The sequence below is a fragment of the Pinus tabuliformis genome, chromosome X, assembly GCF_031772625.1.
Source record: "Pinus tabuliformis cultivar Carrire ecotype Pingquan chromosome X, CPIR1, whole genome shotgun sequence".
Taxonomy (NCBI): Eukaryota; Viridiplantae; Streptophyta; class Pinopsida; order Pinales; family Pinaceae; genus Pinus; species Pinus tabuliformis.
In genome coordinates, this window is record NC_142308.1 from 517,304,681 (window position 1) to 517,320,074 (window position 15,394).

The 15,394-nt window shown below is 37.4% G+C and overlaps 1 pseudogene; it reads left to right on the forward strand.

Moving 5' to 3' along the window:
• Positions 1 to 11,086, forward strand: part of LOC149140957 (putative protein phosphatase 2C 27) — a 32,489-nt pseudogene extending 21,403 nt beyond the window's left edge.
• Positions 11,087 to 15,394: the final 4,308 nt, after the last annotated feature.

Genomic DNA, 15,394 nt, shown 5'->3' on the forward strand with positions numbered 1-15,394 from the left:
CTTAAATATGAATGATATGTAAAGGAAAGAAAAAAGCGTACCTTTAAAGGCATGTCTCAAACACTTGAAAGCTTGATAGTATGAGAGAATTCATTCACTCAAATAATGTATTATTGGTTGTGAAAATGTTGCTATAGAAAGGGAAAATGTATTCTTTTAGACTTGTTGACATAGTAAAGGAATTAGATGGCCCACACATGGTAGTGGAAACCATACTAACCAAAGAAAGAATTAAAGAAAAATTAGATGAAATGCACATATCTTAGGCCCAAACCTTTGAAACAACTAATTTTTTTTAAACGAAGATATTAAAAAATCAGTTTATGTCAACCAGAATGATGACCAAAAAAATATGATACTTAGTTATCTTCATAATTAAATGAAGTTGAAGATAATTTTACTAATCTTTGAGTCAAGCATGAAGCAACTGTAGCACTATTGAATAGTGGTTAAAAGGTGGCCTACAAAAAATAGCAGCGAAGGATCACTGATTTCAGTAGTATAAAGACAATTGAAGTAGTTAGGTTTTCTTCTAGAGGTGCAACATTAAATAGATACTTCATCGAGTGGAGAAGGAGAGAGGTTTTGTTTTCTAGCATTGTAAGTAATAGTTCCCTATATTGAGTTTTCCAAACTTTCTTCTCAGTCAACATTCATTTGCCTTTTTGTTTTAAAGTCATTCTAAACCTAAAGGTTAATATTTCATTTGTTAAGAAATTTACAGCAGAGAGATAAATTATTACTAAGATTTACCGAGATTTACAGAGAGGAATAATAAAACAACCAGCAACAATACACATAAATATTATACACATATTATTTATCCAGGAAAACCCCAAATTTGGGGAAAAGCCCAACCCAATTAGATCTTATTATCATTGGCCAAAACCCTAGCCAATCCGGCCAAGTGATTCTTCACCACTCACCTCTAGGCCTTTATTACAATGAAGTATTCCCAGCCTTTTATAGGCTCCATTACATGCAATACCACAGACCATAATACCATGGGTACACTATACCATGTGCCCAAAACCACTACTATTTAACCAGGTCAACCTTGACTCAAACCCCAAGTCAATTTTACCTAACAATTCCCCCCTTAAACTTGACTTGGGGTTCCTTAACTAAATCCAGCCAAAACCTGCTAAGTGAGACAATATGCCCTTATCCCCTTCAAAGTTTTTACCTGGGATTTGTTAACTCGACATCCCCCTATTACTTAGGTCTAACCCATACTTTACCGGTAATTACCCAGGGGTACGCATGCCTTACTAGGTCTTACAGCAGTATGCCCATTTACATGCAAATTAAAAATTTCACTCCATTATAATAAAAAAAAAAAAGTGTTTACCCTTGTTGTTATCTTTGTACATATGACATCAATGTCCATATAAAAAGAACCCATCTATTGAATTACATGGGTCACTAGCCGCTGTAACTGTTAATTATCTAGGCGTTATTTTCAGGTACATGGTTCATCAATTAATTAATCCACGTGCACATATCCTCCTCATCCACTAAATCTCTCATGACCCAATAGTGTGCAGCTTTGCTTCACAATCTATGGCTTTTGATCCAGATCTGCAAGAAAAACTTAATTATCTCTCTATCTATCAGGCCAATACAAACCCTTGGCAACAAAAAACGTCCTTCTAAAGCCAACTTAGCTCTGATACCAGTTGTTAAGAAATTTATGATAGAGAGATAAATTATTACTAAGATTTACCGAGATTTACAGAGAGGAATAATAAAATAACCAGCAACAATACACAAAAATATTATACACATAATATTTATCCAGGAAAACCCCAAGTCTGGGGACAAACCCAACCCAATGAGATCTCATTAGCATTGGCCAAAACCCTGGCCAATCTGGCCAAGTGAGTCTTCACCACTCACCTCCAAGCCTTATTATAGTGAAGTATTCCCAGCCTTTTATAGGCTCCATTACATGCAATACCACGGACCATAATACCATGGGCACACTATACCATGTGCCCAAAACCACTACTATTTAACTAGGTCAACCTTGACTCAAACCCTGAGTCAATTTTACCTAACATTATTGTCTTCTCCTTTCTTTCCAAGTATTTTCATTTACATGGTCGATGGGAGCCCCATTCTAGTCCATTTAGACAAACACATTTTCATTTCCTGAACATCTATAAAGCTATTTTTTTTAATATATCGCAGGTTCCATAGAGGACTCCTAGGAATTCATATCTATTGCAATCTTAAGACTTCAATTTAAAGAAAAAGGTTTCTAATGTGATTCCTTTTTATCCCATTGATATCAATGAAAATATCATGTTGAGTTCTCTATGAATGTGTTATGTTTTCTTTCATCTTTCTCAATGTTATGGTGTGTTCTATTTGTTACTATGCTTAAAACAAACATCTTGATTTCACTTCACTTATTTCTTTACTGCAATATTTTGTAAATATCATTGTGAATATCACCTCTTCTTGTATACAATATTTTGCTTCATGTATCATTTTGAGTTTTTATTCTCTTTGATAACAGGAGTACCGCCTCTATAAAAATGAGAAGGAAAGTCTTTCCCTTAAATGTTATCTTTGTGACTTTGGATAATCTCTATGATCAATACTCTTAATGGTGATTATGTTTCGGGGTGACAGAATCATAGGCTCTCATTATTGGGATCGAAAACATTGGTTGGGCTTGAAACTACCTAATCCCACCAATCATCCTTCTTGGCCCTTCTAGTATCATGTGCAAACCATCTTTCATTAGCTCTCAACCACAATGGAAATCTAGTGGTACTTGTTTGCATGATTTGTTGGTGGCAACTCTAGCATTGGGTTTGGTGTCGACAAGTGTAGGGATGCTCCTAGTATGCTAGAATATTGCATCTAGACTTCGTAGTGGTTACATAGAGATTATGCAATATTGGATAAAGGAAATTATGAGGCTCTTGAGCTAAGTCACATGTTTGCAACAACGAAGGGGAAGGTTAAGGCCCACACATAACAACAAGACACACATAGGTCTCGAAGTAAAAGAGTAGAGGAAGTAGCTATGCAAGTACAACAACACTTCAATCAACATGATACCTAGTACACTAAGAAAATAATGAATGGACTAGTGGATTTGATGAAGGAGAAGTGTCGATATACATCCAAACATTAAATTAGGGAAGAATTACAAAATTGAATCATAAACACAATTATTTTCTAGGTCAAGGGACACTAAAATGTTCAACGTCATGGAGTTTCACTAGTTTGCCAAAACTTTGGTGGCCACCACCCTAGAAAACCAGGTGTACAAGGAACCTAAAATGGTGGATAGACGAAGAATATTGAAAGCCAAATTCACAATCTTATGCAAAGTGATATTTGGCTTGAGCTTTAAGGTCACTAAGTTGGAACTCAACAAAGAGGAGGGCATTGTGGTGGTTATTGGAACCTCTAACTCACATGGAACTGATGACAATCTAATTTTTATTGAGGATGATTACTGCTAAAAGTTATCTGGAAGAGCTCATGGAGAGGAGACATCCTCACAACCAAGCCCCTCTAACCCATTTCTCTACAGTGTTACCTGTTGATAGTCTTGTTATTTCTCTTGTTATTTATTTGTCATACTTATTGTTTGTTTACTGCATTTTAGGCACTACTTTGTTGCATCTTGAACAAAAACTTTAAGTATAGTGTGGACTACCCAAGAAAGCCTCTATAATGTTGGTGGTTGTTTAGTTTTCATTTCGACAAACCCCAACCAACCATGAATATATTGTTTTATGTATGATATTAATATAAATATAGTATAGCTTACCAAAAGAAACATTTTTTATTAATACAAATATTTTATATAAATAAAAAGTAGTATTTGTGGATTTAATTAAAAATATGAAAACAAATATTATTATTTTTTACAAACATTCTTAAATATTTATATTAAATAAAGGTTGTGGTTGAAGCACACAAGTATTACAAAAAAATCTCCTTTTGAGTTCATGAGAAGGTGTTGATCTCTTTTCCTATAATGGAAAATGTCAAGCTCCTAAGGTATGTTTCCAAATTACCTCTACGTTTTTATGGAGGTGAGACTCCTTTATTGATCACACTTTGATGTGCATATAACTTGAATATTAAAGATTAAGCATTCAATACATCTACTTGTGAGTGGACTAGGTGTTTTTCAAAGTAAAAAAGTAAAATAATAACAAAATAAATTATGTTCTAGTGTTCTTGCAGGTTTTCATTGGAGAGTGTTTGGATCCCTGCATGGTAAAAAAATTTATATCGACGTTTTGGGCTAAGTATCACAGCCCATCATGAGACATTGTTCCCACAAATACATTCCACATTATCATCATGGAACATATATCAAGGAACATATTTGAAGTAAATTTAGATAGATGGAAATAGAAAATATTGGTCCATACACTCAAAGAACTATAAGATCATATCAAACATTTAAAATCATAGGAGCATAGGAAGACATTCACAAGACTCTTAAGAATCACAAATTAAATGACTTCCTAAAATAAGCTCTATGCTAGAGTTAAAAATTAATTTACAAACTTAAAGTTTAAAAATAAAATCAAGTGCCTATAGCACAGTGACAAAATATTCTTATTTAAATGTAAAATAAAATGCATTCATCCAAAAAAGACTAGCATTAGGCTCCCATGGTGCAAATAGTAATGATAATGGTACTTGGAAGAAAGAGAGAAAATATAGTTAGGCATTGGCTTTAGAAAACATGCAATAGTTCAATAAACTCATTAATCGAAGACTCGGAAGAGAGTAGGGAATTTCTTCAATGAAAAATAAGCATTCACAAAATTGTAAAAGGATCACAAGTGTAATGAATCCTCCCTCTAGTGAAGTTGTTGTAGAAGAAGTTTTATAGAATTCACTCCTTGATTATTTGTTATCCTAACTGCTCAAGCAATTATTTTGGATTAATGAATACATTTAGGAACTTCTCGAACTATTCTTCAATGTAATCTTTCATGGGCAAAACAGTTATATCTTGCTTCACTCTCAAAGTAAATATTTCATCTTTTATTTCTTTAGCATCTTATTATAGTTGTGAAATATTATCCATTCTATCATTATTATCATTGATGAACGTGACCAACCACTTCTTGATTTGAGCTTTAGGAAACATGGCTACATTTTCAAAGTCAACCCCCAATGATACTTTGATAGCGTCCCCCCCCAATGATAATGGAATCCAAAATCTTTCAGGATCCTTTAAGATATTCAGCAATTTTAATGGCTTTTAAGAAGTTATTGCTTCCATGGTCATCAATGCTCAAGCATCCAACAAAGGCATCTTCAAGCATTTTAATCCTAGAAAACCATCTTGCTTTGATTTGTTTAATTCTTTTGGGGTAGGAAAACCTTGTCAATGTCTCTGAATTTTGCTAAGAGATTTTATTTTATTCACAAATGTATTTAATCATTTTCAACAAATTGTTGATCATGCTCTAGGTCCCTTCGCAAATATTCAAAAAAAGTTTAATTCTTTGAGATAAATTTCTCAACAGTAGAGAAATTTCCCATGCTTCCTCTATGATTTCAAGTTGCTTATTAATATTCATAACAACGTATGCCCTAATTATTGTCAACAATTGTGCCTTTTTTTATCTTGTAAGGTTTGCTAGGTATTATTTCAGGTGCCTAAATAGATAATGGAGTCATAAACAAGGGTGTTGGGTTAAGAGATTATTCAATATCATGTATTCTTTTCTTCAAGTGCAAATTTTCAACTTCCTACTCTATCAAAATAAAAGCAATAGCATCCCTTATAGCCTAACGCAGTTTCAAGGGTCTAAAAGGTCTGACTCGTGAAACATTTATTTCACTTTTTACTCGATTCTCTTCTTTCTTCATTTTTATTTACACCTTTTCAAATTTCTTTAATAGACTTGTCATAATGGGTGTTGTTAGCCTCGCTGACAAAAGGCCCAAAATTGGATCCATATATGTTCTAAAAGTCTCCAAATTTGCTTAAGAATCATCCCAAGGGATCCAAATATGCTCCAAAGCACTCCCTAAGTCTTCAAAAGTGCTTAAGATCATCCATCGATCGAAACAAACGAGGGAGGAGAGCCCTTGGAAGGGCAGAAATGCACTATCGGAGGTTAAAAAAGGCATTTAAACAGTCAAAAACCCTTATCACAGGCTTAAAACTCAAGAACGCACAGCTGCTGTTAAATCTGGCCGATCAACGGCCCAAATCGAAGCAGCTAAATCGCAAATTGGCGGTCGCGGGCAATGGCAATCGGCACTGGACACCGTCAATCAGCGATCGCCAATGATCGGATCGGCGGCTCACGATCGGCGGCGGTGAGTCGCCATTATCGGCACAGACCAGGGGGAAGTTACGACTGCGATCGGTGATTAAACGTGGACTATTGACCCCACGCACAGATCGACGGCCCACGTTACATCGTCGGATCGCTATCGGCGAAAACCAAGGGGCAGGGCCTTTACATGTATATGTGTGCGACCCGATTTTGCAGACCCGACGGTATTATAAACAATGTTTCATAAAATTTCAGGTCCGCGCCAAGGCCCATTTTCAATGCATTTTGTGTATTTTCGTTGTTTAAATGAAATACAAAAGAAACCTTGGGGCATTGCGATAGCGATGGAGCCCGGACCCGATGGGTTTCCAGAATCAAAATGTATCATATTTGAAATCCGCGGAAAGCCATCTTTCAATGTTTTTCGCAGTTTTTATGTATTTTCGTTGTTTAACGAAATACAAAGGGAGCAGGCCGAATGCGACTTGCGATAACCCCAAGGGCAGACCCGATAAAGGAATTAATCATTTTTTAGGACTGTTGAAGTCCGAAAAGGACAGAGAGGGGTGGGAATTCTCAGCGTTGCTGTGTTTTCTGTTTAAAGCAGAAATATTCATTATTTTCAACAGAGGTCCAAAATAGGGCAGCGTTGTTCTGTTTTAACAGAAAGCATGCATTGTTAAACCATTGAAAGGGCCACAGCACGCGCAGCTCCTCCCCAAACCGACATAGAGGCCGAGAATAGACAGCGCAACACAGCCACAGCAACAACTGATCATGGAGCATCAACAGCCCTGCCAGCGCAGCCAAAATATCTGAATGCAGTTACTCTGCTGTCAGAAGAATAATCCTCCAAGCCCATGCTTGCCTAGTCAGGGCATCAAACGGTTAAAGGGACAAAAAGGATAGATTAAGACTTCGAGCCTCAGTAGGCTCAGAATCATTGTAAAGGGCCTATAAAAGGCTGAAAGCTAAATGTAATAGGGGTTCAACTTCTGGAGATTATTCCTCCTCTGTTCCTTCAAGCTTCTCATCTTCATTCTAGCAATATAAGCTTCTTTTGCCATTATATGTTCAATGTCCATTCTCTTTTTTGTTCTATGCTTGCACTTGAATAGTTTGTTCATGTTTTCTTTTGTGTCTAAGGCCAGATAACTGTCATCTTATCTCTGCTTTGATGAATTATATTTGCAAGCTTCTTTACTGCCTGTAGCTAGCCATTCATATGTGGTCATATATGCATCTGTCGGTACAGTCAGTATTCTCTTTTGCTGCCTGTAGCTAGCCATTCATTTATGTTTATGTATGCAATCTGCTGGTACAGTCAGTATTCTCCATCTATCCATTGAATTTATAAATTATTGAGTATTAGTGGTCTAAAGCCTTGTATTGGTGAGAGTGTTCATGCATGCCTTGAGTGAGAATAGAGCTGAAATGGTTATCTAACTTGATCCAAACCATCATTTATTACAATAGTTCATAGAACAATATTGAAGATTATATGTTACCAAGCATCTTTGAGCTACAACCTAGGAGAGTTTCTTGGAGTGAACATAATTGGTGCCGTTGCCGGGGAGAGGAAACTGAAGCTCAGCTTCCTTGGGAAATGACATAGATCTAGCTTTGATGATAGACAAAGTCTGGGCACATTTTTGGTTGTAATCATCTATTTGGCGACTCTACTGGAGGCTGAACCTCTTGGCGACTCCACTTCATAGTTATGGCTCAGTTTGTGAGGCATACTCGGAGAAATCCTCAAAAGCTGCACGCTAACCTAGTGCCTGACCCTGAAAAAATCATCAAAGAGAGAAAGGTATTGCAGAAAGGAGCATCAGGTTCAGGTAAACCTAAACAATCTTCTATATCTCTTCAAGAAAGGCTTGTAATAGAACAAATACATGTTGAGAGTATAGCATCTAATACTAGCAGTGAAGAAAAACTCTCAGAGATTCATAAAGCTCCTTATTCTTTAGGTTCTCCTTTTGCTTTAAGCCCAAAGGAAACCTCACCTCCTATCCATCATACTCCTTTAGTCCTGTCAGTCACTCCTCAGCCCTCTATCATTCAGACTGCCAATACTCTTTTAGCCACCACAGCTATGGCAGGTCCACAAGCACCTACCAAAATGGAAAGAATCATAGTTGCTAGGTATGGACCTCTAATACTGCCCACTCCTTTGAATGTTATGCCTACTAGAGAGTATCAGAAGTATATGCCTAAGTTCACTGGGACTGAAGGTGTTTCAGCTGAAGAACATCTTGAGTCATTCTATAGCTATGTTGATAACCTAGACATTAGTGAAGATGATGTCTGGATGAGAGTCTTTGTCCAAAGCCTAGATGGGAAGACTAGAAAATGGTTCAGGGAATTGACCCCAGCATCTATAGCAGATATTGAGGCCTTAGATGATGCATTCCTAAAGCATTGGGGGGATAAAAAGGATCTCCTTTACTACCACACTGAGTTTGGGAACTTACAGAGGGAAAATGATGAGTTGTTGTCTGATTTTAATAAGAGATTTAACCACATGTACAACAACATACCAGCTGAAGTAAAACCCACCACTACCTCTGCTAGACTCATCTATGCCAGTGCCTTTGATTCTGAATTCTGTTTACTGTTGAGGGAGAGGCGATGTGCTTCTTTGGCTAATATGCAAGATGCAACCCTGGAAGTAGAATCAAACATCATGGCTGTAGAAAAGCTCAAAGGTAACGCTGATAGAAGGAGACAGAGGGGCGAGCCTTCATCATCTTCAAATCCCAAGATCGATAAAATGGCCAAGATGATAGAGTCATTAGCCTCTGAAGTTTCCAAATTAAAGGTTGAGCAGCATTCTGGGAAAGGAAGGGTTCCTAATACCTTTGCTCCTCCAAATCCAAATCCATATAGAAGACCTAATGAGCAGTTGCAGATTTTGCAAAGAAGCAAAGAGGCCAATGAAGACCAAAGGGTGAAGGTCCCTTTTCAGAATGCAGTCATGGAAGAAGAGAAGTTTGAAGAGGATGATGAGATCCATTGTATGGAAGACAAAGGCAGTGCCACCTTTTTAACCAAAGCTGCCTATGAGAAGTCATTATTCAATGACCAGATCAGCCAAGAATGGGATGGTGAAGTTGTTCTACAAACTGTAGATCAGCACCAATATAATCTGAGGTCTATGATGAATAATGTCAAAGAAACTCCTGTTCATAAAGCTGTTGTCCCTGCAGAATAGCAAGCTAATAAGCAGAAGCAACCAACAATTGATCCTATCATCCTCAAAGCTCCAGCCATAGAGGTAAGAGGCCTTGACAAGTCCCCTTCTTCTTTCAGTTTTCAATCAGAAATCCAGAAGCCAAGAATACCTATGCCTCTAATTGAACCAATGAAGAATGAGTCCTTCAAGAAATCTATCCTTGAGGCTCTTGAGCCTAAAACCATCCAAGCCTCCACTGACTATGTAAATCTGCAAGATGACCAACCAGCTGTTATTCTCAGCCCAATGATTGTAAATTGTGAAGACAGCTCCCCATCATTCTATGTTTCTCTATCTATTCATGATGAAATCCTTCACAATTTCCCTCTAGACACTGGAGCCAGCCATAATTCAATGCCCAAGGCTATCATGGATAAGCTCGGTCTTGACATTACCAAGCCTTATTAGTTGGCCTCTACGCAGCTTAAAAAACCAGTTTGCCAGATCATAGAGGAAGAAGACCCCCAGATTTGGGACATGTTCTTTGATGGGGCTTGCTCTAAGGAAGCTACAGGAACAGGTGAAGTCCTTGTGTCCCCCACAGAGGAATACATTGATTCATCTTTTATATTAACTTTTCAGGTCACAAATGACACAGCAGAGTATAAAGAAGACCTTATTATTCAGCAGGTGTACAAAACCTTCCAAGCAAAACATCCAAGGTTGAAAGCATGCAGAGATGAGGTGAAATATAGACCATCTCTGCCTGATAATGTCAAATGCTGGAAATTTTTTGAAGTAGAGGATCAAATCAATAGGCTTTTGCAAGTCTTTGATGAATTTGCTGATATGCACATTGACCAAGACAGAGAAACCTTTGATAGAAAGGTAAAAAGGGTCAATTTTCAGTTTGGTGACTGTTTTCTCAAAAGGGATGCATCAAAGGAAGGAGGAGATGTTTTTGATGGCCCAGTCAATGGGTTGTTCTTCAAACTTTATTTCAGTTAAGGCTTTCAAGCCTTGGTATTGTAAATATGTTGTTTTCAAAGTTTTTATTTCATGCTAAATAGACTCCATGCCCAATGCAACACTAGGAGGAAGATTTGATCTTGTTGTTTACAGGAAAGGCATTGATCTGTAGTTCTTGAAACCTCACAGGGAGGATTTCATCCCCAGAAGGAGCCAATGTTAGCCTCGCTGACAAAAGGCCCAAAATTGGATCCATATATGTTCTAAAAGTCTCCAAATTTGCTTAAGAATCATCCCAAGGGATCCAAATATGCTCCAAAGCACTCCCTAAGTCTTCAAAAGTGCTTAAGATCATCCATCAATCGAAACAAACGAGGGAGGAGAGCCCTTGGAAGGGAAGAAATGCACTATCGAGAGGCAAAAAACGCATTTAAACAGTCAAAAACCCTTATCGCAGGCTTAAAACTCAAGAACACACAGCTGTCGTTAGATCTGGCCGATCAACGACCCAGATCTAAACGGCTAAATCGTAAATCGGCGTTCGCAGGCAGTGGCAATCGGCGCTGGACGCCACCAATCAGTGATCGCTGATGAACGGATCGGCAGGTCGCAATCGCCGGAGGCGAGTCAGCGTTATCGACACAGACCAAGGTGAAGTTGCGATTGCGATCGGCGATTAAACGTGGACCGTTGATCGAGCACTCAGATCAACGGCCCATGTTACATTATCGGATCGCTATTGGCTGAAACCAAGGGGCGGGGCCTTTACATGTATATGTGTGCAACCCGATTTTGCGAACCCGACGGTATTATAAACAATGTTTCATAAAATTTTAGGTCTGCGCCAAGGCCCATTTTCAATGCATTTTGTGTATTTTCGTTATTTAAACGAAATACAAAAGAACCCTTGGGGCATTGCGATAGCGATGGAGCCCGAACCCGATGGGTTTCCGGAATCAAAATGTATCATATTTGAAATCCGCAGAAAGCCGTCTTTCAATGTTTTTTCGCAATTTTTATGTATATTCGTTGTTTTACGAAATACAAAGGGAGCGGGCCGAATGCAACTTGCAATAACCCCAAGGGCGAACCCGATAAAGGAATTAATCATTTTTTGGGACTGTTGAAGTCCGAAAAGGACAGAGAGGGGTGGGAATTCTCAGCATTGTTGTGTTTTCTGTTTAAAGCAGAAATATTCATTATTTTCAACAGAGGTCCAAAATAGGGCAGCGCTGTCCTGTTTTAACAAAAAGCATGCATTGATTAAACCATTGAAAGGACCACAGCACGCGCAGCTCCTCCCCAAACCGACATAGAGGCTGAGAATAGATAGCGCAACACAGACATAACAACAACTGATCATGGGGCATCAACAGCCCTGCCAGCGCAGCAAAAATATCTGAATGCAGTTACTCTGCTGTTAGAAGAATAATCCTCCAAGCCCATGCTTGCCTAGTCAGGCAATCAAACAGTTAAAGGGACAGAAAGGATAGATTAAGACTTCGAGCCTCAGTAGGCTCAAAATCATTGTAAAGGGCCTATAAAAGGTTGAAAGCTAAATGTAATAGGGGTTCAACTTCTGGAGATTATTCCTCCTCTGTTCCTTCAAGCTTCTCATCTTCATTCTAGCAATATAAGCTTCTTTTGCCATTATATGTTCAATGTCCATTCTCTTTGTTGTTTTATGCTTGCACTTGAACAGTTTGTTCATGTTTTCTTTTGTGTCTAAGGCCAGATAACTGTCATCTTATCTCTACTTTGATGAATTAGATTTGCAAGCTTCTTTACTACCTGTAGCTAGCCATTCATATGTGGTCATATATGCATCTGTCGGTACAGTCAGTATTCTCTTTTTCTGCCTGTAGCTAGCCATTCATTTATGTTTATGTATGCAATCTGCTGGTACAGTCAGTATTCTCCATCTATCCATTGAATTTATAAATTATTGAGCATTAGTGGTCTAAAGCCTTGTATTGGTGAGAGTGTTCATGCATTCCTTGAGTGAGAATAGAGCTGAAATGGTTATCTAACTTGATCCAAACCATCATTTATTCCAATAGTTCAGAGAACAATATTGAAGCTTATATGTTACCAGGCATCTTCGAGCTACAACCCAGGAGAGTTTCTTGGAGTGATAACAGGTGTCATGCATGGTCAAAGATTTCCCTTCAAAAGAGGTAGTAGCCAATTCTTCAACAATTTTTTGAGCTTCAACCATTCAGGTCATCACCCAGTCTAGAACTATAGTGTTGTATACTTCCATATCCATGGGTTCTTCTATATTCTACAACTGTTTTTTACTTAAACTTTTTATTTTAGATGATGAGACTACATGTGATTTTTCAAAAGAAACATGAGGGGGTGGCTTCTCTACGTCATTGTCATCAAAGTGTTTGAAATTGTTATATCCTCTTATAACAATTGTTTCCTTTTTCTTTTGTATAGAAGAGGAACTATGAGTAGTTTTAGGTGCCTAAGATGAGTGTTTGCGATCCTTTTCCCTCATTGCTTTGTTTTTCCTTCAGTATTAGTACTTGCTTCATGGGTAACATGGTAGGCTAGGGTAAGTGTTCTAGAGACTTGATTCTCTCTACTTTCTTCTGAAATCCTTGTAAATAAATGAACATATCTCATAAATTCCAAGTGATTAGAAAATAGACCATCAGTTATGAATCTTCTAATCGATTCAACTTCAATTAAATTAAAAGGTTTCAATAATTCAACAAATTCTACAAAGTGGGTAGAATTTCTTACACTAGCCTCTCCCACGGTAGAAGGGAATGTAATGAATTTCCTTTTCCTTTTCCTCTCAAATAAAATTAGCCATGGGTGGTACTACTTGCATACTTTAGGAACAACGTATCTATCAAGAATCAACTTAGGGAGCAGTAATGGTTTTCCTTGATATTTGTATATTTGGTGAGAGTATTATCCTCTCACTCTCATATCTCCCTTTTCCTATCAGAAACTCTTTGGCTTCATCATCAATTATTTTGGCCTCTTTTTTCAGCATATGGTTAAATTTAAGAACAAAATGGGCTTGGACTTGACAAAAATGGAACAAGGCTTTGTGCTTCCACAAGATGAGATATCAGAACTAGTTGGTTCAATTTTTGGGTTCTTATTATTTTTACAAGGTAATCATTGGAAGATATTGCATGAAACTATCACCATCACCAAATGGGCTATCATATAGAATTTTCAGATCTTTGGGAAATTACCAACTTAAATGAAATCTCGTTAGAAATAACACCCCCCCCCCCCCCCCCCCATCAAACAAGGTGTCTCTTTTAAAAGAAAAATAAAAAATACACAATATTAACGTGGGGAATATTGAAGATGATTCACGCACCATAATTCAAGCAAACAACCAGGAAAAATAGCTATGTGGCTCAGTGAAAAAAAAATATCTATAAAAAAAGAGTAGATGGGATGGCTACAAAAAGCAACATGAATTCTTGTAGAGTATCCATTCATCATCTTGTGAGTGTAGGAGAGGGTCAACTTCGGTGACCTTGAGCTTCCTATTGGGCTTGGGAAGCTTCAAAATTATTCTAAAATCCTTGGGAGTAAGAAGCATTGGATTCTTCTCCAGATTGAGCCTAATGGTTCTCATCTTTGTATCAAACTATTTTGCACACCAATGCACTATTTCCTTGAAGTTCGATATTTTTGGGACACATGCAACATTCTCCAACCCTATGTTCCAAATTTTATTTCTATGTCTCTCTTTTGGGGCCAAAATTAAGTACACTTGATACGTAGTAGGCTAGTGGAAACCCTTGCCTTGTCTAACTAAGAGTTGGTTGTCTTTCCACAAATTGATTCCTTGTTTCCTTTAATTTCCATATTGCTCATTGGCTTGATGTATTGTGGAGATAAGTGGTATATCAATGATGCGTTAATGGAAGTCTTAGTTGTTAAACACTTGAGTTACAGTAGTCTTCAATGGAATATCATCTTTTCACATACCACCTTCATCGGTCCATGTGAGAATGATAGTGGAAGTTAATAGCTTATGACTAGTCTTAAAGATATGCCATATGAAGTAATTCATGTAATACAATGTCAAGGTAGTGAGTCAAGTAATCCATGTAATGCAAGTGTAAGATTTTATACATATATAATTCACATAAATTGATACGAAGTGGAGGTGAATTTATGTATTATAATGTGAAGAACCTTTTCCACCTAGAGGATGAGACTTCCTTAAATGAGCATCTAGTTAGCCTCGAAAGGAGAAAAAGTTGATTTTCACTAAGTGTGGAACAAAAGCGGAAAATTAATTTATGGTGTTCAACACCTAATCCGTTAAGGGTTGCTGTTGTGGAATATGAAGAGTCAAAGGGATTCTAAGATACCTTGGAATATGAAACCAATGGTCATAACAATGTATTATAAATATATATATATATATATATATATATATATATATATATTATGAATAGTAAATGCAACTCGTGATTTATCTTTTATATGTTGCCTATTCATGTGTGTGTTTAACATGGTATCAGAGCGGGTATGTCCCTAACCTACTAAATCTTGTTTGAGTTGTTGTTTTTTTTGTGGCCTCCCAATGAATGTGTGTCTTGCACCTATGGCTATTATTCCAAAATAGAAAAAAGAATATGGGTTTTCTCCCTCATCCTCATATTTGTCACCTATCTCTGCACCTCATTATAGCCTGTCAATGACCAAAGTGACCATTGTTTCTCAGACTCTGAATTGCACCACCAGAACTCTCCGCTGGAATTTACTAGTGACCTTACTCCTCACATGACCAAAACTTGTGTATTCCCTTGATGTGCTCAATAAATGAATTTTCATATTCTCCAGAGTTAGCCATTAACGAATCTGTCAGGGTTTTGGCCTAAAACAAACATTTGGTGTCGATGGCCTTTTGACATACAATGGCATTTGAACTGATTCAATAAAGAGAATTGTCATTGTTGGAGACCATTAT